The sequence below is a fragment of the Tachypleus tridentatus genome, chromosome 8 (assembly GCF_004210375.1).
Source record: "Tachypleus tridentatus isolate NWPU-2018 chromosome 8, ASM421037v1, whole genome shotgun sequence".
Classification (NCBI taxonomy): domain Eukaryota; kingdom Metazoa; phylum Arthropoda; class Merostomata; order Xiphosura; family Limulidae; genus Tachypleus; species Tachypleus tridentatus.
The window spans coordinates 25279636-25304393 of NC_134832.1; the positions used below are offsets into that span (position 1 = coordinate 25279636).

The following is a 24758-nucleotide window of genomic DNA, read 5'->3' on the forward strand; positions in this document are numbered from 1 at the left end:
CTCCGAGCAATATTTAGTGTAAATATTAATCTGTCCTATATATAGATATATAGTGGTTTGTCATTTTAAGAAAATAAAGAAATTTCGATCAGTATTAAAATACAGAAAAAGTAATTAATGCCAAATTACTTTCAGCGCTTATGATGATTTATCAATATCAGTTTACGTTCATCTTAACTTCACAGCTAACTCACTTTGTGTTCGTGACAAACGAGTAGCAAAACAATTAAAAAACTGGTCCACCAAAACTTGTAATACAGGAAGGACGTAATAGAAACTTTAGCTACTAAGTTATTGTTCATATATCTCAGACTGTAAAACGAATTCATATTATTTATTTACTATTGAAATATTTAAAAAATATCTTAAATATCATACGGTGATGAACAACTTCTTAAAAGTCGTTTGTTTTTTCATTTCACCTAAAGACTTCGATGTTAAAATTCTATAATGTAGCAGTGAAAGAATAGAGGGAAGGCACCTAGTTATTACCACCAGCCGTCAACTCTTGGGCTACTCTTTTACAAATAAATAGTGAAAAAAGAAATAAAAACGAAAATATTGATTGCATATTAAATGAGTTAGCTGGTGAGTTTATATTTCTGTCGAATACGGATAATTAACACTTGAATCTAAATTGTTTCACCCACTGTAAGTACTAGTTAAAAATTCGAGTTTAATTGCATAGTTCTAAAACTTCACACCTTCCTTATTCGTAGGTTTATTACATGTTAGAAATATTTAATCTGTATAAAACTCATTACCTATAAACTTGAGGGAATTCGATCCTATTGGATGCTTCTGTACCACCTAACAATAAACAAATTAAACCAACAAAAATATTATGCTTACCATAATAAAAGTATTAGAAGTGGTATTTCCACCGTGGCAAAAACAAGTGGAGGAGTAAATAACTTTTCTATGAGGGATGCTGAAATTAAAACAATGTTATCATTGTTTAACATTGATATCGTTTCTTAATAAATGTTTTCAAGTCGCACCAGTTTGGTAATATTTAACCTGCGAAAAATATTTAATTTCAACTCATTAACAATTTCAATACCTATAACTAAAGGAAACCAACGGGAATGAAGCACCGAAACCATTTGTTAAAATCTAGTCGTAACTTAAATTACAGAAGATGTTTTTATTAAATCAGATATATAGCATCTTTTTTTTAAATAAATGTGTCGAAAAGACATCCTATATATAGAGATCATTGTACAAACATTTATATAAATACTTATTTATGGAGTTTTACTAAATTTTTTTATCCAAAATCATAGACGTACGAAGAATGTTTCAGAGGGTGGCTGTACAATTTTTGTTCCATTGAGTTTATATTTTATGCTTCAGTTTTGTCTGAATTAAAATTAAAATCTGTCCAATTAACTGTAAGTATTACAAGCTAGAGGGGCTGTTCCGATCGTACTCAATTTCATTACCATTATTAGTAGCCGCTGATTATGTCAGTTTTTGACCAGAAACACTTTTCAAATTTTACTCTTCACTGTATATCGGATTCTAATACCAATTTTAAAACGGCTAAATGAATAAATGTCCATGTATCGTTACACTGTGGACTTTGAAGATATAGTTTGATTCTCACTGTTTCAATTATTTGTCAAATGAAAATAGTTGCTGATTTGTAAACTTTTAGCCTATAATCCTTTGTTAAGTCAAATTATTGTTTATTACTCTGTAAACAATAGAAATATGTCTACAGCTTCATCACAATTATGTTGTTTTCAATTGTTTCTTCTCTTCAGTAATCATAATAAATGATGAAGTTGTCCAGGATAGATTAGAGCCCCCTATACTCCTAACTTGTCGAATTCTGAAGTTTTTTTGTTGATTTATTGGAAAACTGAGCCCCCTTTTAAAACATTGTCCTCACTTCTACGTAGTTACCAACCATGACACAAGAATATTTTTATTTCGGAATTTTTTTGTAATCATTCGGATATAAGATGCTAAGCATGTGGCCTAATGTGCCATAACTTGCAAATACAACAATACGCTACTGTATTTTATATTCTGTATTGTGAGAACGTATAATTCAGATCGTTAGAAAAACAAACGTATTTTAAAAAAAAAAAACATGAAAGTCGGAGAAAATTAGGAACAAACGGTGATAATAAAAATAACTTAAGTTACATTAAAACTAACAAAAAAGAGAAAATAAAATCTTAAAAGGTAACTGATATAGAACATCGAAACAAAAACCAGTCAAACCTCTGTTTCAAACAAAAATCTAATAAAATCAGGAGTACCAAAGAATAAAATCACAACAAAATAATTTGTTTGAATAGTAGAAACAGGTCACTCGTCTGAACTTGGTATTAAGTTCATAACGTAAATTGGTTTATTCACAATATAAGAAGTGGATAATATTAAACTACATAAATAACATAACTTGTTAATGATACTGACTAGAATATCTAAAGTTATTTGAAAGTTAAGCATTTGCAGCAATAGAATTTCTAAATATACCTGAGACAAAGTGGTTCTTAGTGCGGTTATAAGTATGTAATAAAACTTACGTTTACATGCATCCCGTGAAGAGGCTCCGGGTTTGTAAATCGTCTTCCAGGACAAGCCGAACATTTGCAGGATCCAAAATAATCACTGTAATGATCCTTGAGACACGGGACACATTCTTCCTGTTTTTTGCTTCTGAACTGTCCAGGAGGGCAGGGAACTTAATGAAAGGAATAATTTTTAACGTATGTATTTAACCATATCCTAAACACCACGAATTTGACAAAAGCAAGGGAATTAAATCATGTAACAGAACCAACACAAGCTCGTAAACATTTAGTTTTATAGATAAATAAGTTATAGTATTTATAAGTTTTCTCTAAAAGCTGCTTTGTTAACATATTTTCCAAAAGAATCGTCAGATATATCGAACGTACAGAAAAAAAATTAGTAAAGATCAATTTGAAATAGTGTTTAGGTGTATATATATGAAAAATATATTTTTATGTATTGCAGATCTATATATTATTGTTACCTTAAAAATACATAAAAATAAATTAAAAATTCTGATTTCGCATCTCAAACGATATTCTACAGTTTTCATAACAATGAAAACACTTTCCAAGATTTTTCATATAAAAGGTTTATTTGTGTTTTAAATTCACTCTGTGTGAAATTATGAAACATTTAATATGGTTTAATATTTACTAATTAATAAAATAGTTTCCATAACTTAGTTTGTGTCCAACAATTTGTTGTTTGGTTTGTGACCTGATGTCTTCTTTTCAATAAATTACATTACCGCTGTAGTCACCCTTATCGAAAGCTTGAACGTCTGTAATTGTAAGGTGTTTGTATATTTTCAACTTCGGTTTTACTTTATATGATAAATTTCTTTGTGGCTTTTTTGAAGAAGAGGTGCAATTGAAGTTCGGTTGATTTTTAATTCTATACTCTGAATTCTGGCAAAGAAAATCTGCGAGAGCTGTGAGTTTAGAGAGTGTATATTGAAGTGTAGGAGGTTTTGTTTTGATTCTGCAGGTAATGGAAATGTTTTGAATGATTCTCATCGACAGGTTTAAAGAGTTGGTTGATAATTTCAGTTTTCGGCAATCCATCAATTTCACTTTTTGTAAGATCACTTGAAATCATTGGGTTTTTGTTATCCTTGTGACATAAACACAAAAATATGTTAATAATATATTTGTCTGAAACAAAATCGGTCACATAAAATAAATAATATCCTTATTTAACAGAAAAACATTCGTAATTAAGTAACTCAAATGTATTAACATTGATGTTAAAATACATTAAACTCATTTCATTTTAAATATCAGATGTGTGGGTTTTAATATTTTCCTCTAGCAATATTTAGTGTAAATATTAATCTGTCCTATATATAGATATATAGTGGTTTGTCATTTTAAGAAAATAAAGAAATTTCGATAAGTATTGAAATACAGAAAAAGTAATTAATGCCAAATTACTTTCAGCGCTTATGATGATTTATCAATATCAGTTTACGTTCATCTTAACTTCACAGCTAACTCACTTTGTGTTCGTGACAAACGAGTAGCAAAACAGTTAAAAACTGTTCCACCAAAACTTGTAATGCAGGAAGGACGTAATGGAAACTTTAGCTACTAAGTTAATGTTCATATATCTGAGACTGTAAGACGAATTTATATTATTTATTTATTATTGAAATATTAAAAAAAATATCTTAAATATCATACGGTGATGAACAACTTCCTAAAAGTCGTTTGTTTCTTCATTTCACTTAAAACTTCGATGTTAAAATTCTATAATGTAGCAGTGAAAGAATAGAGGAAGGCACCTAGTTATTACCACCAGCCGTCAACTCTTTGGCTACTCTTTTACAAACAAATAGTGGATTTGACCGTAACTTTTAACATCCCGATAGCTAGAAGGAGTCGGGGATTCAAGTCCCCGCCTCTCACATTGCGTCGAGTACCTTAATCATCTGGCCATGTCAGGCCTACCTTGAGGTCGTAAAGTCAAACTTCAACCTAATTTAATAATAAAATGTAATAAAACAATCTTAAATATCACAAAAAATACGTTGATGAACTAATTCCTTAAAGTCAAAGAGTCAAACTTGAAGCAAATTTGAATCTCATTCAGAACAATGATTTGTCATTCCATAAGAGTGGTCTTGAGTCTGTATATTCAAATTAGAATATAAATTAAATATTTATTAAAGTGTGAGAACAATACTTATAAAGTACGTCTTTTCCGGGATTCAGTCCGTTGGCAATGTGTATTTTGTATCAGTAGATTTAGTATTTGATATGGTACATTTTAAGATTATTGTTTCGGTCAATTTGATATAATCACTTGTCAAATGTGCCTTAGCAGCTAGAATGGGCGCACAGTTCTAAATCCATTACTAGGAATTTACTCTCTAGATTTTCTGTCTATGAGTGTGTTATAAGAGTGACGATGAAGTCCCATAATTCGATATTAGTAGTTCAAGTATGTGTGACGGCTGGTGTGTTGGCTAGCTGCTTTCAATCTAACGACGAGTGATACAGATAACTTTTGTATCGGTTTTATTGTTTTTGTTGTTGTTGAATTTTGTACAAGCCTAGGGTTATCTTCGCTATCCGTCCCTAATTTTTAAGTGACAGACAAGACATGTGCTACTATTTATTAATGAACAGTGAAACTGATCGTCACAGTATAATGGCTATAAGGCTGTAATGACAGTCATGTTCGATGACGAGATTCGATCTCGCCACTGTATATTTCAAGTTTTTTTCTCCAGTACCTCAGTTTCCAATCTGAAGGCTTATAATACTAAAAACCGGATTTCGTTTGAATGGGCTTATGCTTCACACTAACAAAAGCAACTTACATTTTGTATTCATTGTATAATTACTTAATAAGATCTTGAACAAAATTTCTTAACACTCACGTCACAAATTTCTGATAAATTTGTCGTTGTAGAACTTCTTGTAGATTTTTCTGCATCTTCCACACGTTCTACACTAGAATCTCTAATTGGTGAATATTTTACAAAATTGAAGTTTCTTTCTTTTCCTGAATTCCTGTCTTGACAACGCACTAATACTTTGAGACTCTCTCGTTTACGAATTATAATACTGAAAAAATGAACAGTTTAATTTTGATAAACATGTCTGTAGCTATGATTATCAATACACTTGTATCAAAAGTAACATGAGCTAACCAATAAGTAGCAGCAATCTTAATATAATTTGTACAACTTTAACGTCATTACAATATTTCAATAAAATATTAGTACACTGGCAATTGACACGTTTCATAATAAGATTCTTAATTGCTTTAATCAACGTCGCAGAGTTCTGTTCTTAGAGAACAATTTTAAATCATATTCTAAATCAGGAAAATAAATTAAAATGAAAATATTAATTGTACATTAAACGAATTAGGTGGTGATTAAATATTTCTGACGAATACTGATAATAAGCAGTTAAATCTAAATTGTTTCACCCACTGTAAGTTCTAGTTAAAAATTCGAGTTTAATTTCATAGTTGTAAAACTCCACACCTTCCTTATTCGTAAGCCTATTACATGTTAGAAATATTTAATCAGTATAAAACTCATAAGTGCCATTTAAAATTTACTTTATAAGATATCAATTTCAAAATATTTATAACAAACCATACAGATATTGAAATATATCCAAAATGTTACCCTGCCCAACCAATTAGCTATAAACCTGAGGGAATTCGATCCCATTGGATGCTTCTGTACCACCTAACAATAAACAAATTAAACCAACAAAAATATTATGCTTACCATAATAAAAGTATTAGAAGTGGTATTCCCACCGTGACAAAAACAAGTGGAGGCGTAAATAACTTTTCTATGAGGGATGCTGAAATTAAAACAATATTATCATTGTTTAACATTGATATCGTTTCTTAATAAATGTTTTCAAGTCGCACCAGTTGGGTAATATTTAACCTGCGAAAAATATTTAATTTCAACTCATTAACAATTTCAATACCTATAACTAAAGGAAACCAACGGGAATGAAGCACCGAAACCATTTGTTAAAATCTAGTCGTAACTTAAATTACAGAAGATGTTTTTATTAAATCAGATATATAGCATCTTTTTTTTAAATAAATGTGTCGAAAAGACATCCTATATATAGAGATCATTGTACAAACATTTATATAAATACTTATTTATGGAGTTTTACTAAATTTTTTTATCCAAAATCATAGATGTACGAAGAATGTTTCAGAGGGTGGCTGTACAATTTTTGTTCCATTGAGTTGATATTTTCTGCTTCAGTTTTGTCTGAATTAAAATTAAAAATCTGTCCAATTAACTGTAAGTATTACAAGCTAGAGGGGCTGTTCCGATCGTACTCAATTTCATTACCATTATTAGTAGCCGCTGATTATGTCAGTTTTTGACCAGAAACACTTTTCAAATTTTACTCTTCTCTGTATATCGGATTCTAATACCAATTTTAAAACGGCTAAATGAATAAATGTCCATGTATCGTTACACTGTGGACTTTGAAGATATAGTTTGATTCCCACTGTTTTAATTATTTGCCAAATGAAAACAGTTGCTGATTTGTAAACTTTTAACTTATAATCCTTTGTTAAGTCAAATTATTGTTTATTACTCTGTAAACAATAGAAATATGTGTCAGCTTCATCACAATTATGTTGTTTTCAATTGTTTCTTCTCTTCAGTAATCATAATAAATGATGAAGTTGTCCAGGATAAATTAGAGCCCCCTATACTCCTAACTTGTCGAATTCTGAAGTTTTTTGTTGATTTATTGGAAAACTGAGCCCTCTTTTAAAACATTGTCCTCACTTCTACGTAGTTACCAACCATGACACAAGAATATTTTTATTTCGGAATTTTTTTTGTAATCATTCGGATATAAGATGCTAAGCATGTGGCCTAATGTGCCATAACTTGCAAATACAACAATACGCTACTGTCTTTTATATTCTGTATTGTGAGAACGTATAATTCAGAATGTTAGAAAAAACAAACGTATTTTTAAACAAGAAAAACACATGAAAGTCGGAGAAAATTAAGAACAAACAGTGATAATAAAAATAACTTAAGTTACATTAAAACTAACAAAAAAGAAAAAATAAAATCTTAAAAGGTAACTGATATAGAACATCGAAACAAATACCAGTCAAACCTCTGTTTCAAACAAAAATCTAATAAAATCAGGAGTACCAAAGAATAAAATCTCAACAAAATAATTTGTTTGAATAGTAGAAACAGGTCACTTGTCTGAACTTGGTATTAAGTTCATAACGTAAGTTGGTTTATTCACAATATAAGAAGTGGATAATATTAAACTACATAAATAACATGACTTGTTAATGATACTGACTAGAATATTTAAAGTTATTTGAAAGTTAAGCATTTGCAGCAATAGAATTTCTAAATATACCTGAGACAAAGTGGTTCTTAGTGCAGTTATAAGTATGTAATAAAACTTACGTTTGCATGCATCCCGTGAAGAGGCTCCGGGTTTGTAAATTGTTTTTCAGGACAAGCCGAACATTTGTATGATCCAAAATAATCACTATAATGATCCTTGGGACACGGGACACATTCTTCCTGTTTTTTGCTTCTGAACTGTCCAGGAGGGCAGGGAACTTAATGAAAGGAATAATTTTTAACGTATGTATTTAACCATATCCTAAACACCACGAATTTGACAAAAGCAAGGAAATTGAATCATGTAACAGAACCAACACAAGCTCGTAAACATTTAGTTTTATAGATAAATAAGTTATAGTATTTATAAGTTTTCTCTAAAAGCTGCTTTGTTAACATATTTTCCAAAAGAATCGTCAGACATATCGAACGTACAGTAAAAAAATTAGTGAAGATCAATTTGAAATAGTGTTTATGTGTACATATATATGAAAAATATATTTTTATGTATTACAGATCGATGTATTCTTGGTACCTTAAAATACACAAAAATAAATTAAAAATTCTGATTTTGTATCTTAATCGATATTCTACAGTTTCCATAATAATGAAAACACTTTCCAAGATTTTTCTTACAAAAGGTTAAAATGTATTTTAACTTCACTCTGTGTTAAATTATGAAACATTTAGTATGGTTTAATATTTACTAATTAATAAAATAATTTCCATAACTTAGTCTGTTTGTTTGGAATTAAGCATAAAGCTCCACATTAGGCTATCAGTGATCTAATCTCAACGGGTATCGAAACCCGATTTCTAGCGGTGTGAGTCTTCTGACAAACCGCAGTACCATTGATGGTTATTTTCATAAAGTAACCACTTTTTCACAGTTATACCACAATTTAAATATTTGAAAAATGTTTCTTATGTGGGATATTTTCCGCAATACATTTATTCGTGTTTTTGTTAACATTTTGTGGGCATTTGTTGTGTTTTTGTAAACTTATTCTGAAACACGATGCAACGAATAGTTGAAAACAAATGAACCTGGAGCCATTTGAATAGTATCCACTAGGAAACCTTGCTATTTTCATCACGTATAGTAAGTTGTATGTCTTATAGAAATTTTACCTAACTGGTAATCTTTTATGTGATAATGTAATTAGCACAGGTATTTTTGTAGTGTGATATTTCGTTTTAACTGAAAGTCACAAAAGTTTATTACATATATTGCTTACTTCACATATTATTTTGCGTCTCTGTGTAAAAGAAATTAAAATTTAAGCGATTTTTCATCATCCTGTCGTGAAAAATATACTTGAAGAAATATACTAACAAAAACACTTTACAAGGTTTCAATAGAAGCATTTGAGTTGTGATGAATCAAATGCACTTCATGTTTTATCTTTAAATTAATGAAAACACATGTGTCTACGAAACAGAATTTTTCCATAAAAAAAAAAAAAAAAAGGTATATCGTTATTCACAACTTACAGCAATCACTCTTCCCTAACATGTATCCATATGGACAAATGATGTTGTTATCTGGTGGCGAATAAACTGAAATAAAAAATTAAATAAAACTGTTAAAATTTGCCAAGTTAACCATTTTACTGACATAAGTTAAACAATCTTTTTTGTATGTTTTAACACGAAGTTTTAATGACGATATGTGAAATTGTCTAGTGAAATTTTTTTTTTTATAAACGATTAATAATTTTTTTGTAAATTTATAAGCGTAAACCATCAGTTAGTTATGCATCTTAAGCTGGAATGTTTATATCACATCAAAATTCAGTAACACAGATTACTCTTATGTCGGCATGATACTCACAGGCAACATCTCTGATGAGTTTGACATTTTAAAGTCAAGATAATGCATAAAACTAGAAACTATGTCTAGAGAGTTATGGGAAAATGCTCTAATAGAAAGATTGTGGATCTTTAACTGAAGTAGCTTCGAGCTTTCCTTACAAAAGACTGTGTCCGCGTATCTTTGAGCAAGAGAAACAACATTGTTAGCGCTCCTGATCTTCTGTCTATCAAGCTCATTAAGAGCTTGTTAGATCTTAGAACCCAAATACTCACAGGTGGTCTTACCTGTTTCCCAAACTCGCCAATTGCTCGGCTCATCAGACATAGAAGGGTCCCCGATGCTGTGCTTGTCAATATACTTTTGACTTTTCTCATCATTATGGGATCCCCATTTATTGAATTCTCCCGGGGCTTCACAATGACTAAGACCGCCCTTGAAAATACCCACCAAATTAGTTCAGTATTGAGTCTTTTATAAACGAAAGTTGAGCTCCAACGGACACGTGAATGCGTAGAAATTTGTTCCCATATAAGTTTATTGTTAATTTTGTTGATCATAAAGGAGTGCAAAATGTAATAAACTGTCATCTATTTATGATAATTTTCGGGTTATTGTTCTGTTACATTTGTTTAGTGTTCCCTTTTTTTGTCAGTAGTTATACCTCACGATTATTTTGCTTCATGAACACTCAGAAACTAATCGAAACGGTTATTTCTAGTTTGCCAATGAAAACGAAATGTGTCCCTTTTGAAAGCTCTCGGATATAAGGTATCGTATTTTTGATTTAGTAGATTTTTGCGAAGTCCACATGACCCATGAGAATATGAAACTTAGAGAGTAGCTTATAGGGTTCAATAAAAAAATACACTATTATTATTTTTGAGAAATGAAATTTAAGGAAAATATATTTATGCATACAATACAATAAACTAGAATTGTAATGCTACATATTCATCAATCACAATTTATAATACACTACACGAATTACAGATGGTTAAATAAAACAATATGAGTTGGAATGGTGTTGGTTGAGTATTTTGATTCGTGTGCGCTTTCGCAGTTAGAAGACTTTTAATGGTAACGTCAATGTCTGTATATCCATCTGTTACGGTAGTAAAGATCTATGTACATCCGAGTGGCCCAAATGGTGTATCTGTGAAGTTAGAACACTAGAAACTGGGTTTCGATACCCGTGGTGGGCAAAGCACACATAGCCCATTGTGTCGCTTTGTGCTTAACTGCAAACAAACAAGCGATCTGTGCGGTATCCGTATATATTCCTAAATTAACTTTCAAACAGCACTTAGTTTGGCCTATGTATGTAACTTTACGGCCACTCACCACACGTGTATTTTTGTATGAGCCTTGAACGTTTTTTGTTGTACAAATATCGTATTAGATTCCATGGTAAATTTAAATTGATGTTAACTCTAAATCCCCGTTAATTAGAATACCATGTTAGCGGAAATTATTTTCTAAGTGAAAGATAAATATTCACATGAAGTTATAAATATTCAGTACAATTATCTACCTTTTAAATAATGGTTCACAACGATTTGTTGTTTGGTTTGTGGCCTGATGTCTTCATTCCAATATATAACATTACAGTTATAATCACCCATATCGAATGCTTGAACGTCTTTAATTATAAGGTCGCCTGTATACTTGTCCATTCTGATTTTGTTTCCTACAGATCCAATTGTGCCTGTTCGGCTTGTCCATTTGTAGCTAACAACATCGCTGAATAAATATTTTTGTTTGTAACCAGGTGGGATACATTTAACTTCAATATCTTCTCCTCGACGGATGTATGTGTACTTAGCTTTTACATGTGTGCTTGGTAAAATAGCTCTTCCAAACACCGTAGTTTGGATTTCCGCAAGGAAGATAACTAAGGCAAATAAAATTCGCAATAATAAATCCATTATTCAGGAAATTTCTCTGTCTCTTTGATTTGCGTACGCTATGGGCTACTTTTCTCTAAAGGTTTATGTTGCTAAGATATGTTAATAATCTAAATAACTGTTGAAATTACACAATATATATTGTTGTTGAAGAACTCTTAGTAATTATATTGTGATTGTTGTGATTGACAAAATAATATTCAGGTAACAATACTTATAAAGTTATATATTAGTATTAAGCCTGTTGTAATGAGTATTGTTTCGCAAAATTGAAAAGAAAGGTTCGATTAATAATAATAAATATCAAATTGGCACGTATAAATGAGAACTTTAGATACGTAAACAATAAGGAAATATATCGTCACGATTAATTATTCAATGGACTAATGAATTAATTATGAATATTTATCCTCGTCATTAAAATGTGTAATTTCAATGATGAAAAATTAAAGACTTATAGGCCTTATCCCAAACAGTAAAGATGAGCTTGGCAATTGGCGAAAGTAATTTAATGCTGATAAAATAGCGAATCGAGTGCTATTGTTGCTGTGTTTCTTAAGAGCAGGGTTCCACAATTGATTCTCTGCGTCCTTTCCATTTTGAGGAATCGAACCTCGGATTTCAGTGTTGTTCTGTTCACTGAACATGGTATATAGCGAATCCGATAATAGGTTAGTTCTCTATGTTATTCACCATATATTTCTTTTCTGGGACCGGCATGGTCAGGTGGTTAAGGCACTCGACTCGTAAACCGAGGGTCGCGACTTTGAATCCTCGTCACACTAAACATATTCGCCCTTTCAGCTGTGGGGGTGTTATAAAGACGGTCAATTTCACTATTCATTGGTAAAGAGAAGCGTTTTTCATTATTATCATTCACTGATTTTAGCATCTTACATGTTACTTAATGCATCATTCCCTGATTTGTGTTTACATTATTATTTTGGTCTGAATGACTTAATTTTCAGCCATTTTACAAAAAAAGTGTTCGTGCTATTTCTTGAGTGATCATGCCATAAGATGGACATACTTTTCAAGGAATTTCACATTTCTTGCAAACAGCTTTGGATCTTACTTCAATTTTATTATAATTAATCAATTTTCACCCCTTTTTTTGGCTCTTTTTAATGAATATATGACATATACTATGAAAAGGAGTCAACTTTTCTACAGTTAATATGGGTAGCTTGTTAATTGATATATTGACTAAACTACTTAAATGTACAAGCTTTTAGAATGTTCATTGATAAAGTTGTATATCTGTATCCCACAGCTATTACTCATTTCCCAAATAAGAAAATTACTAAAATTAGACAAATTACCATTTTTTCAGTTTATCAAATATGGATAAACTGGTGTATTTCTTATTTGAAACTGTACATACTCAGTGTTACAGCATTGAATAGATTTTTCTCTAAAATGAAAGAAAACATTATCTGACAAATTTCAATCTTTGTAGTTTAACAAATAAACTTGATAATGAATAGAAACTTTCAGTGTACATTATTGCACTTCTGTATTCACATCCTTACAGTAATTCTGAACAAATAGATTCAGAAACAACAAAACAGCTGAAGTGACAATAATTCTTTTAACATAAGAAATGATAAAGTTTGAATCCTAACTATATTTGTTATTCCCTAATGCCTATTTTTTATTCCATGACTGATGGGTTTAGATAACAGTTATTGCCTATAAGATACACAACTCTTGAATTTGATGCTTTCATTAATAGGTAGGTGTTTACTAGGACCAAATTCAGTGCTATAATAATAATGGTAACTGATATGTATAATGGATATATTTTCCAGATAGAATAAAATCAAAGCTGACCTCATTGTACTTTGTGAAGACCATTGTCTGGGAAGTGAAGAAAGAAAATTATTAGTTCAAAACTATTTCTGGACATTTCTGAACAACTGATGGTGAGCTAAAATGTTTCCATTAGTCTACAGGTTGATTCTTCTCTTCCTCTCTTGAGAACTAAATTAGAGAGCTCCATCTTGAACAAAAATGAAAATAATCAACAGGTTGAATGTTATGTTCAAGCCAGTCATTTTCAGATAGATCTAATTATTGCATCCCTGCTAGTTATCAGTGACAACAATATCAGAATAAAATACAGATTGTCCAGTGATCTACAAAGGCCTACGGGTAAATGGTATAAATAATTACTTCAATTAAAAGATCAGTTTCCAAGTTGCAGGTTGTTGCACTTGAAGAGGCTGTGGTACAACTGCAGAAGCTTGCTACAGCTGATCAGTTCTTCCTCTCCTTCCACTTCCTCTGTATACAGCACTGGCAGGTATTTGAGCATGTTTTAGGACTTCATCTCTCCACTCTCTTCCATTTGTAAGACACTATTCACAGGGTTGTGGAGAGTGCTGTGGCAGTTATCAGTTGCTTAGAGCATCTACCTTGCAGTCAGTAGCAGGCAGGATCCACATTGCTATCAGTTTCAAAGCTTAGTGATTGTACGTTATCACTGCCATTTGTTATATTATTTTGTGTTTTATTCATTCTGATCTTGCATGTGTGATGTGGATACCATTTTTATAATGTCCAAAATACTATAGAAATTGAATTTTTTTTTTACACTTTGCATCTTTGTGATAATTAGAGACAAATGGTGTTACTTTTCAAATGTAATGCTATAAGATATTTCCCCAAACCTTTGTTTTCATTCACCGAGAGCATATTTGGTGTTAAAAGCCAAAAGACATAATATATTATAGCCAAATAGATAAAGGGTCGTTATTATATTTCTTATATATACAAGTTGTTTTTTCATGGGAGTTATAAATTAATATTTTCATTAGATTTATTTTAAATTTATTCATCTCTATAGATTGTAACATAAACTTGTAAACTATTTCTTATGATACAGAATCATTTTTGTTTTAAAGTTTATTATAAAGATACAATAAAAACTTGACTTGCCTGTTGAGAGTAATTGAATATAACAAAGATATCATAATGAAACCTTTGATTAATCAGCTTCTGATGTTCAGAAGATATATATGTTCAAAAAATCAATGAACAAGAAAAATAAGAAACCACATAATATTGGTTTCTTTAAAAGGTAGACCTTTCTTTGTTGTAGGAAAATTGGAAATTACTAAATTAAGTGTGAAGAAATGTGTAGTAACATTATAGTTATGAAAAGAAGACTATCATGATACACCAGAATTGTTTTGATTAGATACTGAAATAATTTGACATATGGGACTAATTTTATTTGTGTTTTATGATTACAAATAAACTATGGAACAACAATTTTTGGTATAAAAGAGTATGAAAAGGTATTTGAAACATTTAACTTAAAAGGGAAATTATTATGGGTGTTTATACAGCAAAATAATAATATGACATGAAAAGTGATTAAAATATAAATGTTAATAAAAGGGACATAAAGGAATTCAAAACTAATAAATATTGTTTTATGGATAATAAGTATTAAGAAATATCAGGGATAAAAAAAGTAACAAACTTGCACCGTAACTCGACAGCTAATTTTCCAAAATATGGTTTTTCATAAAGACATGCAAACAGATTAGTAAATGACAAGCAATAGTACCCATCTCCAGTTATGGGAAAAGTTAGTCTTATTTGCTTCTTCCTAATCCTAACCATAAATAATATTTGTTTTATCTTTCCTTGACCAACTGTATTCTTACAAGTTCACACCTGTCTGATTCTTATATCTTCAATTTTAATGATTCTGAATTCCTTTTCCTTGATTTCCACAATTGGGATTTCTCTTGTTAGGTTTGTTATGGGAGAATGGGGTCAGATTATTTAGTATTGGTTTCACATTTTAGTTCTCAGTATTTTTGTCTTTACTTGATTCTTCTAACCATACTTTACCTCTCATCTCTGTGCCAAAGGCTGAGGTGCTGCACCATGCTCTTTAGAATTTTTGTAGGTGATTATCATTCCCTGTTTCTTTTCTCCACAATTTTTTTGTTGTAGTCCTAATTAAATTTAATCAGAAGCTAAAATCAATCCTTCATTTTATCCTTAGTTTACACACTGTTGCAAACTGAAACGTCCACCACTATACCTTGCTTTAGTCCCAATTTCCTGTGTAAAATTTCTAATTCACAACTTTCCTTTGTTACCTGTATATGATTCATTGAGGTTGTCAGTCATTACTAAATCCACTTGGGTCACACTTTTTTATTACACAGGTGAGGTGGATAATTCTGTATTTTTACCTGTAGTCTTTTACCCAAATTCTCTCTCTCTTCTCCTCCAACCACTTTCTTCTATCTGCAGTATATCGAAGTTGTGGTGTTCATTAATATTTCTGAAATTTTCCTTGCTCACACTCAAGTTTCACTTGAGAGTGTTTCTTAAGCCCTTTCTGAGTTTTGCTCAGCCTTTTTCCATCTGCCTGTGAGTGACTAGTCACCAAAATCTACACTTGTTCAACTTATAGTTCATGAGAGATAATTTGATGATGGGGACCATGGCTTCACTAAAACCAACTAACTCTTTGATCACACACAGACATTTCCATCTTCTCCTCTGAACCTTGCATTCACAGAAGAATTACTCACTGAAATCTTGACGAAAATAGTTCATATGCCCCCTCCTCCAGCCCAGGATTTATAATGGTGGCTTGCCTCTCTGGCATCACCATCAATGTGCCACTATCTTTATCTAAGATGGATCTGTATCTGTTCACTGATGCTTCATCTCATCATATGAATGTACTCTAACTTCTGGTAGTCTGTTGGGCTTATTCATTGTTCTTACCCTTCCTCAGGGATTGTTTCGAAAAAAAATACAAGATAAATCTACCATTTTTTTTCTTCTAGAATAACTGTAGATTGTTACATAAAATAAGTTATTTATCCTAAATAATCCCAGACTTGTAACAATTTAAATTTTGTCTTCATTTAGTTTTGTTGTTTTAATATTTTTTGAACTATGTAAGTATGCACCTATAAACACCTAGTAGACAAATGACTAAAACTGGAGTAAAATAAACAAACACTAAATTATGTAGCACATGCATTTTACATGCATAGATTCCTGAAAAATTGTTTCACTCATATTTTCTTTTCTATTCTAATAATATTCTGAGTTTCACATTGTACTCACTTTTGTAACAATAAATGAGAAATATAAAAGCAAGACTTTTAGTACTTACTTGTGGATCTTGTACTTTATTGTAGTAAGTCTGGATAAAAGTTAACACTTGTTAATACTTTGCTGAATTAAATTAGGAACACAAAATAATAACATGCAAACATTTTATAATATCGTGTAATTAATATTATTTAAGTGGCTCTCTGAGTATAAACTATAAGTATATAGAAATACATAAAGAGCTCACAACATGTGAACAAACTGGCAAGTGGTTACTTAGAGGAAAGGTGATTGTTATTAGTGGTCAGATAAGAGCCAGATGCTCAAAAAAGTGCCACGAAAGAGTCAGTTGCAAGTCAAATTACTGTTGAGGATGGTAAACCTTTCCCTGGATCAACAGTGTTGGCCTTGGTATGCCGCATGCAGGTGATTTCCGTGTCATCTGCTGAACCAGAACATGGATTTTCCCAGATGGCAGTTATTAAGGATGATTGGTGGTCCAAACTAATAAATGATTCTCTTAATGACTTGATGACAATAAAATTAGCTAAAAATAAGACCTGTGATCTTGCAAGCATAGAATTACTGTGCAAGTCTGTAGAATCCTGGTGGAAGGACAGTAAAAAAAACAAAACAACAGACAATTTGTGAGTCCACATGGAACTCACACACGTAAAGACAACAGAGATACTGAGTCTACATCAGCTTATGTCTCAGTGCTGGATGACTAAATCTACCAGTTTAATTGATGTGTCATTTTTAATGGATACAAGGCTTGTTGCCACTTGCTTTGAAATAATGTTTCAGTGCTATGAATAAAATGATTCTGTTTTATATAATAATTGTCTCTACTTGATTTCTTGTTTTCGGTAATGTCGGTGAAAATTTTGAGGTGTCCTGCTGAAAATTTAGAATATTTCTACCCTTGGAGAATTAACTTAAAACGTTAGTATTTCTAAAAGGATATTAAATATCTTTATCAGCAAAATGTCAATCTGTAAACAGTGTGAACCAACCAAGTAAAGACATCTTGGTAGCTTAAGCGAGGTATAACAATATCAATTTAGGTGGGATATTGAATGAAGATTTAAAGGGATGCTGAGTACTTATCTGAGACAATACCTGATTTTGTCAGCAGAATGTTTTGTGGTATCTACTTTATGACTCCTTGATATCCTGAACTTTGAGTGAAGTATTTTAAATGGCAAAGTGTGGCTGCCAGACTTCATCCAAGAAAAACATAACACACCAGTTTCTTGAGTAAGATTGAAAGTGTAATTGTGACTCCTTCCTGAGATGAATAATCTATTATTTGTTGCAGTTCTGACTGGATTTCTTTCTTGAACAAATTTGCATGAACAGTATCTGGCATTCTGCTGTATAAGGGAAACATCCAGATCAAGAATTTGAGGTTGAAATTTTCTGCACATACAGGGAAGCAAAGAGCTTTTGGCCCTATAGGTGAATATTGTCTTGACTAAGCTGAAAATGTTTACCAAATCAGACAAGGGATGAAGATAAATATTTATATGATGAATAATGATCATCCAAAGGCATGGATCTGTAAAGTAAAAAATATTTCTTATTTCCAAGAGATTCTGTGGATAAGAAATAAAATTTTATTTGGATTTAGAAATACTATGTAATTTACTACTATCGTGAACTAGAGTAACATTACCTTCTTTAGAACATCATAACTCCATGATGTGAAGAAGGTGATGTTAACTAGTTGTGTTTACCCTAGTTTACAACTGCTAAATTATGGATGGCTACCATACATAACTCTCGAGAGCAGCTTTACACAAAATTGGGAACAAAACATTTCCTCATGAACCTCCAGTAGACTAACAATGAAGTCTCATCAGAGGATGAAGTATAGAAGTACTACTTACTAAATAAGCATGACATGTACAGACGTCACAAACGTTCATATGTGAGAAAGAAAAGCAAGTATCATCTGTGGATCAAGCATTGTGAAAAGGAACATCAAAAGTAAACTTCATGAACAGTGTCAAAGATCTCTGCTACATATTCTATTCCTGAAACTAAATTTGTAAATACTAAAAACAAAATGCAGAGACTCAGCTGTTGTTATGAGTAACACATCTGTGTGTTTTATAATAGTTACACAAACTGTAAATTTGCATTTGTTTATATTTCAAAAATAAATGCAAGGATCCTAACATACTTTCAATCTACTGCCCACTTCCTTTGAGAATATGTCTCTGTAAAATCTTAGGATGGCTAATACTAGTCTTGTTTGTTTCCTTGAATCAAACAACCTCTAACCCACCCAATGTGGATTTCGATGACAGAGCTTCACTGTGGACCACCTGATTCGACTTGAAACTTCAATCAAGGAAGCCTTTTTCAAGACACATCTTGTTTCTGTTGTTGTTTTTTTACCTTAAGAAAGCTTGTGATACCATGTGGAGATATAGCACTTTGTGAGACTTCCACTCATATAGGTTTTGTGGCTATTTGAAACACATTACGTTTCCAATACCTAATCACCCATTGATAAAAAAATGGAAATATAACTTTTTTCCAAAACTCAGTCTAATTACCTACTGATAAATAAAATAGAAATAGTAGAAATATAATACTTTATTTTATAGCTAATCACTTGTGATTTATTAATCAACTATAACAAATATCACATTTGTGTCGTATTATATTAATCTACTGATATCAATCGTGTATATTTAAATTTTAATATTCACAAGAATACAAAATCAGCAATATACACAATTTCATTTTCAACGACAGTTCGTTTGTTTGTAGTTAAGCACAAAGTGTTAAAGGGCTGTCAATGTCCTTCCCACCACGGGTATTTGAATCTGCTTTCTAGCATTGTAAATCCGCAGATATAACGCCTTGCCCCAAGAAAATTTTAGCAAAAGCAAATGAATAAGTTAAAGAAAAATCTTTATTCTCGATCCGTGTATTTTTTTTATAGCAAAGACCCTTCAGGTTATCTGCTGTGTCCTCTGAATGGAGTTAGTCTTCTACAATTTCAACTAATAACACAATTTATCTCCATCTTATATCGTTTGGGCAGTTAACCAAAACTGGAAAGAATAATGACTGTAATCAGTGAAAGCTTGCAGAGCTCAATGTTTTACTGTCTTAAAGTTTCTTCCATGAAATTATTTTATAAGATGAATTTAATACCTTGTTTGTATCAAATTATAATTATATAATGTAGACAGTACTATAGAAAAGTGTTGAGAAAAAGTGTCAAAAATTAGATTTCAGGCTACTTTTAAAAAATAATGGTTTGGTTTGAATTTTGCACAAAGCTACACGAGGGCTATCTGTGCAAGCCGTCCCTAATTTAGCAGTGTAAGACTAGAGGGAAGGCAGCTAGTCTTCAACACCCATCGTCAACTGTTGGGCTACTCTTTTACCAACGAATAGTGAGATTGATCCTCACATTATAACGTCTCTACCGCTGAAAAGGCGAGCATGTTTGGCGTAACGAGGATCTGAACCCAGACTCTCAGATAACGATTCGAGTGCCTTAATCACCTGGCCAATAATAATGGAAGGTAAATCACAGGTGAAACATTAAAAGTTTATTCACCTGCATATTTAGTATAACAGAAACTCAGTGGAAGTGCTTGAGTTTAGCACAGTTAATATTTTCTATGTCTACCATTTGCACTAATAATTGCAGACAGTCTGTAAGGCATTTCTGCAACAAGTTTAATCAAACTGTCCTTTGGGACTTTACTCCAAATCCTCTCATACACTCCATAAATTTTCTTCAGAATTAACTTTTGATTTGTCAAGTTTTTGATCTATAAAATTCCAGATTTGTTCAACTGGGCTGAGATCAGAGCTCTTTGGGGACCATCACTCCAACAGTTTCTTTCTTAGCTAAGTAATTTTTTGCTTAGGTTGGATGAGTGTTTGAAATCATTAACTTCTTGACAGTACAATCCAGTAATATGCAAACCACTGGGTATACTTTGACAGATCAGTATCTGATGGTAGTTGCACTGGTCCATTGTTTCAGCTATTTTACAAATATCTTTTGTCACCTCAGCACAAAAACACCACCAAACCATCACACTGGTTCCCCCCCATACATCATGGTAGATGCTCTATATTGAGGTAAATATATTTCACTCTTTTTTTCTTCTGCTGGATGTATAACCTATGTTATGAACCAAATATTGCAGACTTTAACTCAACTGTCCATAACACCCCTTTCCAATCATCAACAGTACAGTTTACGTAATTTTTAGCAAATTTCAGTATCTTGACAATACTTGAAAGACGAGGTCAAGGTTTTCTTAACTGCTACATGACCAAATACTCCATTCTCATTGAGTTTCCTTGATACTGTAGATCTGGTCACTTTTCTGTTATTTGGTACATGGTCGTTTATCTCATAGTTTGAGATCAACAAAAGTCTTCCTTCTGCTTCAAAGACTGCATAAACAAAGATATTAAAAAAACATCAGTATCATTTAATTTAGGTGTTCTACTTTTCCTTTCCTATTTTCAAATTTACACATCTCAGTCTCTTGATCTATGGTGTACTTGACAGTGTTTGGGAAGCATTTCAAGTCAGCAACAATTTGTCAGAGTCCAACAAACATCTCGTAAAGCTTTTACATAATTTCTCTGCTCCACTAACTATGTTCTGTGCTTTTTGGAAAGTGTAATATTGTTGTGTATGCTGGTGGGTGTGGCAAGAGGTGTCTGATTTTCTATCTGATAGCTCTGTAACTAAACAAGATACAAAGCTATAAATATTTTGTTTCAGTGATGATGGTAATATAGTGAGTAATATATGTTAAATTTTGTACTTATAGTTGTGAATAAATTTGAAAAGGGGACAGTCTATAATAAAACTGTCACATTTGTCACAGTAGGAGAAATTTGGGATTTTAAAGAATATTGCTTTATAAAAGTAAGAAACTAAAACTTATACTATTGTAAAATATAGATTTTTAGCTACAATTTTAAGCTATACTAATTAGTAGAACGTAAAAAATAGTTTAATTAAATCCTGAATGCAAATCACTAAAATCCTCATGACACATGCAGTAAAGGATGTATGTGGACACAGCTAAATTGTGTATCATTCTCTACATGAGCAAGAACCTAATGAGGTATTCATTTGAACTTAAAGAGTTAATAAAAACTGCAATCATATCAATTGTCATGAAATTATAAACCTGTTAAAATTAGATATTTTGATTACTTCAATACTTAAAAAATTGAATAATAAATATATGTTTGTTTGTTATTAAGTACAGAGCTAGATAATGGTATATTTTGTGTGTTGAGTTTTAGCTTCATTATTTATTTTTGACTTCAAGATTTTAAGCTTTGGCAATTTGAGAGAGGGAGCTCACAAATCAAGGATCTCAAATTTGATTCCAATTAACATCAAAATTGCTCACTATTTGTTTGATATGACAAAACTACAAAGGCTATCTCTGTTGCTGCCACTCATTTTGAGTTACTGACTGGAGGAAAGACAAACAGCTAGCAACACGCACTGCCAACTTTTCTGGTTTTACTTGTACATACCATGATTTAAGAACACTGTATTAATCAGTTAATGAAGCAAGTCCAGTCTGATTAAAGTATTCATCTTTTCATTTCAGGATATAGCTTACAACATATCTGTATTCCTTCAGCACATATGAATATCTCAACAACAGGATTTCAATGTGAATCTCATAACTCAGTGACAAAACATTATTGATCATAATTACAGAAGTGACTGGCTATAATGAGCAATTTGCAATTCTTATGGTGTGAAGCATAATTATAATTAATTATACTTGTCATACAACAGCAGTATTATACCTTTTGTACTTTTTAATACTAAAATTCTCTATCTAGACCCTCTAGTGATTTTCAGGAATTAGAAAAGTGTATATCAAAAATATTTCAATAACAACAAAAAATTAAGTTTAAGAACATTCATTTCTGTAACATCTATAGTAAAAACAACGTAATAAATATTTAATATATAAATATGTAACACACTGTCAACAAATGATGTTTCATGCAATGAGTTGATGAAAACACAAATATTTATTTATAAAAACAATACATAACCTGCATAATTTCTTCTTAAAGAATTTACAAGAATATTACTTTACATGAATAAGACAGAGCAATTTCAATAAAAACTTGAAAGAACTAATTCTTTTTTTTTGATACAATAATTCATGATGAACAACGAAGACAACATTTTTTATTGCCATGTTCTTGACATTCACAGCTTTCAGTGCACATTTGTCGTAAGGCCTAGAACAAGAAGAATAAAAATAATGTCACTGTCATGTGTTAAAGATTAAGGTTCAAAGTTCACCCTGAAATAATTATGGGTAGAAAAAGAAGGAAAGTAAGTAGTTAAGTACATTCATGAGAAAACATTATCCAACAGTAATGTATTATCTAATGCAGGGGTTCTTCACAACCTTGGCACTTCGCACATGAAAATGTAATTGATGAAATAAAATTAATGTTATCCCAAGCTACTTCTAACAATGTTAGCACGACTTCCTGCCAAGGCTTTATGATCCCCTGGGAGTTAATCCACAGTTGGAAACCCCTGATTTAATGGTTGAGATAACCTTGTTAAAGAATGCCTGAGATCTTAACATTCAACACATCGGAGAGTTAGGGCATACTTAACATACTAGAAGAGTAAATGAAACCAAAATATATTTAATAAACAAGTGTAATTTATAATGAAATTGATAACACATGCATATAGTTGTTATAAATTATCACATACCTAGACTTTACACATGTAAAATACAGATATACAATAAGTTACTCAAAGAAATGCAGCTATGTTTAATCAAGTGATATAATCCGAACAATGGAATGTAAGTATCTACATGGATACAAGTTACTTATATGCATTAATATTTCTACATATATCATATATAGTAAGGCTTAGAAACAGCAAAGTTGTAAAAGTATAAAATAGAGACACTAGTAAACTTGTGGTAAGAAATCTCAATCATGAAGTTATCCTTGGTCTATAGACAGTATTAATTGATTCATGCACGCCTATCAAAATCATCTAAGAGGAACAGTCCAGTCCTTATTTAGCAGGTAATTCTTGGGATTACCAATAACTTTCATTGAGTTCATATGCATATCAGAATCCAAAACTTCTAAATCACTAAATTATATAAATGCTAGAGTAAAATTATAGTGAGTCAAACACTGCCAGTCATCATAGCCATGTATTCTTCCTGCCAACCAAATCTCTGCTTCCCAGTAAGCATTTTCTTTTACTTGGTTTTTATTTTCTTACAATGATTTTGTTAATCTTTTATTAAAAATGTTTCAAGTAATGAGAACCAGTAGATGCTTAAAAGTATAAGGTTACTAAAACAAAGTAGATAAGGAAGGGTCTGAATACATATTTCATTTATTATTTAAACCTTCACCTCTGTCTCATTTCCTTATTACTGTATAAATCTTCTGGGTTGGTGATCATACACTTATCACAGACTGCATATCCAGTGATTTAAGTACTACTTGTAACATGGTAATTGCCTCACAATAATGTCTGTTACGATCCTACTAATAACACTGCACAACAAAGTTTTTGCTTCTTGAACACTGTTGGGTGTTCCTTATAGGTTTTGGCTGTTGATCAAAAAATCACATCCAAATTTGCCCATCATGTACCGTTTCATCGAAATCTTCAGTTTTGCTACAATGGAAAAATGATATCTGGGCAACTGGAATCCATCAATGCTTGCTGACTACTGTTGGACACTGCAACGCGATGCACGGACATTGAATACAAACGAAAATCAGGAGCAAAACACTTCTAATTATGTTGAACTTAATAGCATATTAGAAACATAAATGCAATTAAATACATTATTGCAGTAAACAGTTAACTGACTATTTCTCAGAGTTCCAATGTGATGAAGCAAAACCAAAACTATATCTATGCATACCCACCAGGTATCTGCCACAATCAGCAACAACTTTTGGAAAGCAAAACTTTTCAAAAAAA

General features: G+C 31.4%; 1 long non-coding RNA gene across 1 annotated transcript; it reads left to right on the top strand.

Annotated features, from left to right (window-relative positions):
• Window positions 1-12105: 12105 nt before the first annotated feature.
• Window positions 12106-22359, top strand: LOC143258702 (uncharacterized). Its single transcript, XR_013032461.1, has 2 exons — window positions 12106-12312; window positions 22075-22359. It is a non-coding gene; the product is annotated as an uncharacterized LOC143258702 (long non-coding RNA).
• Window positions 22360-24758: the final 2399 nt, after the last annotated feature.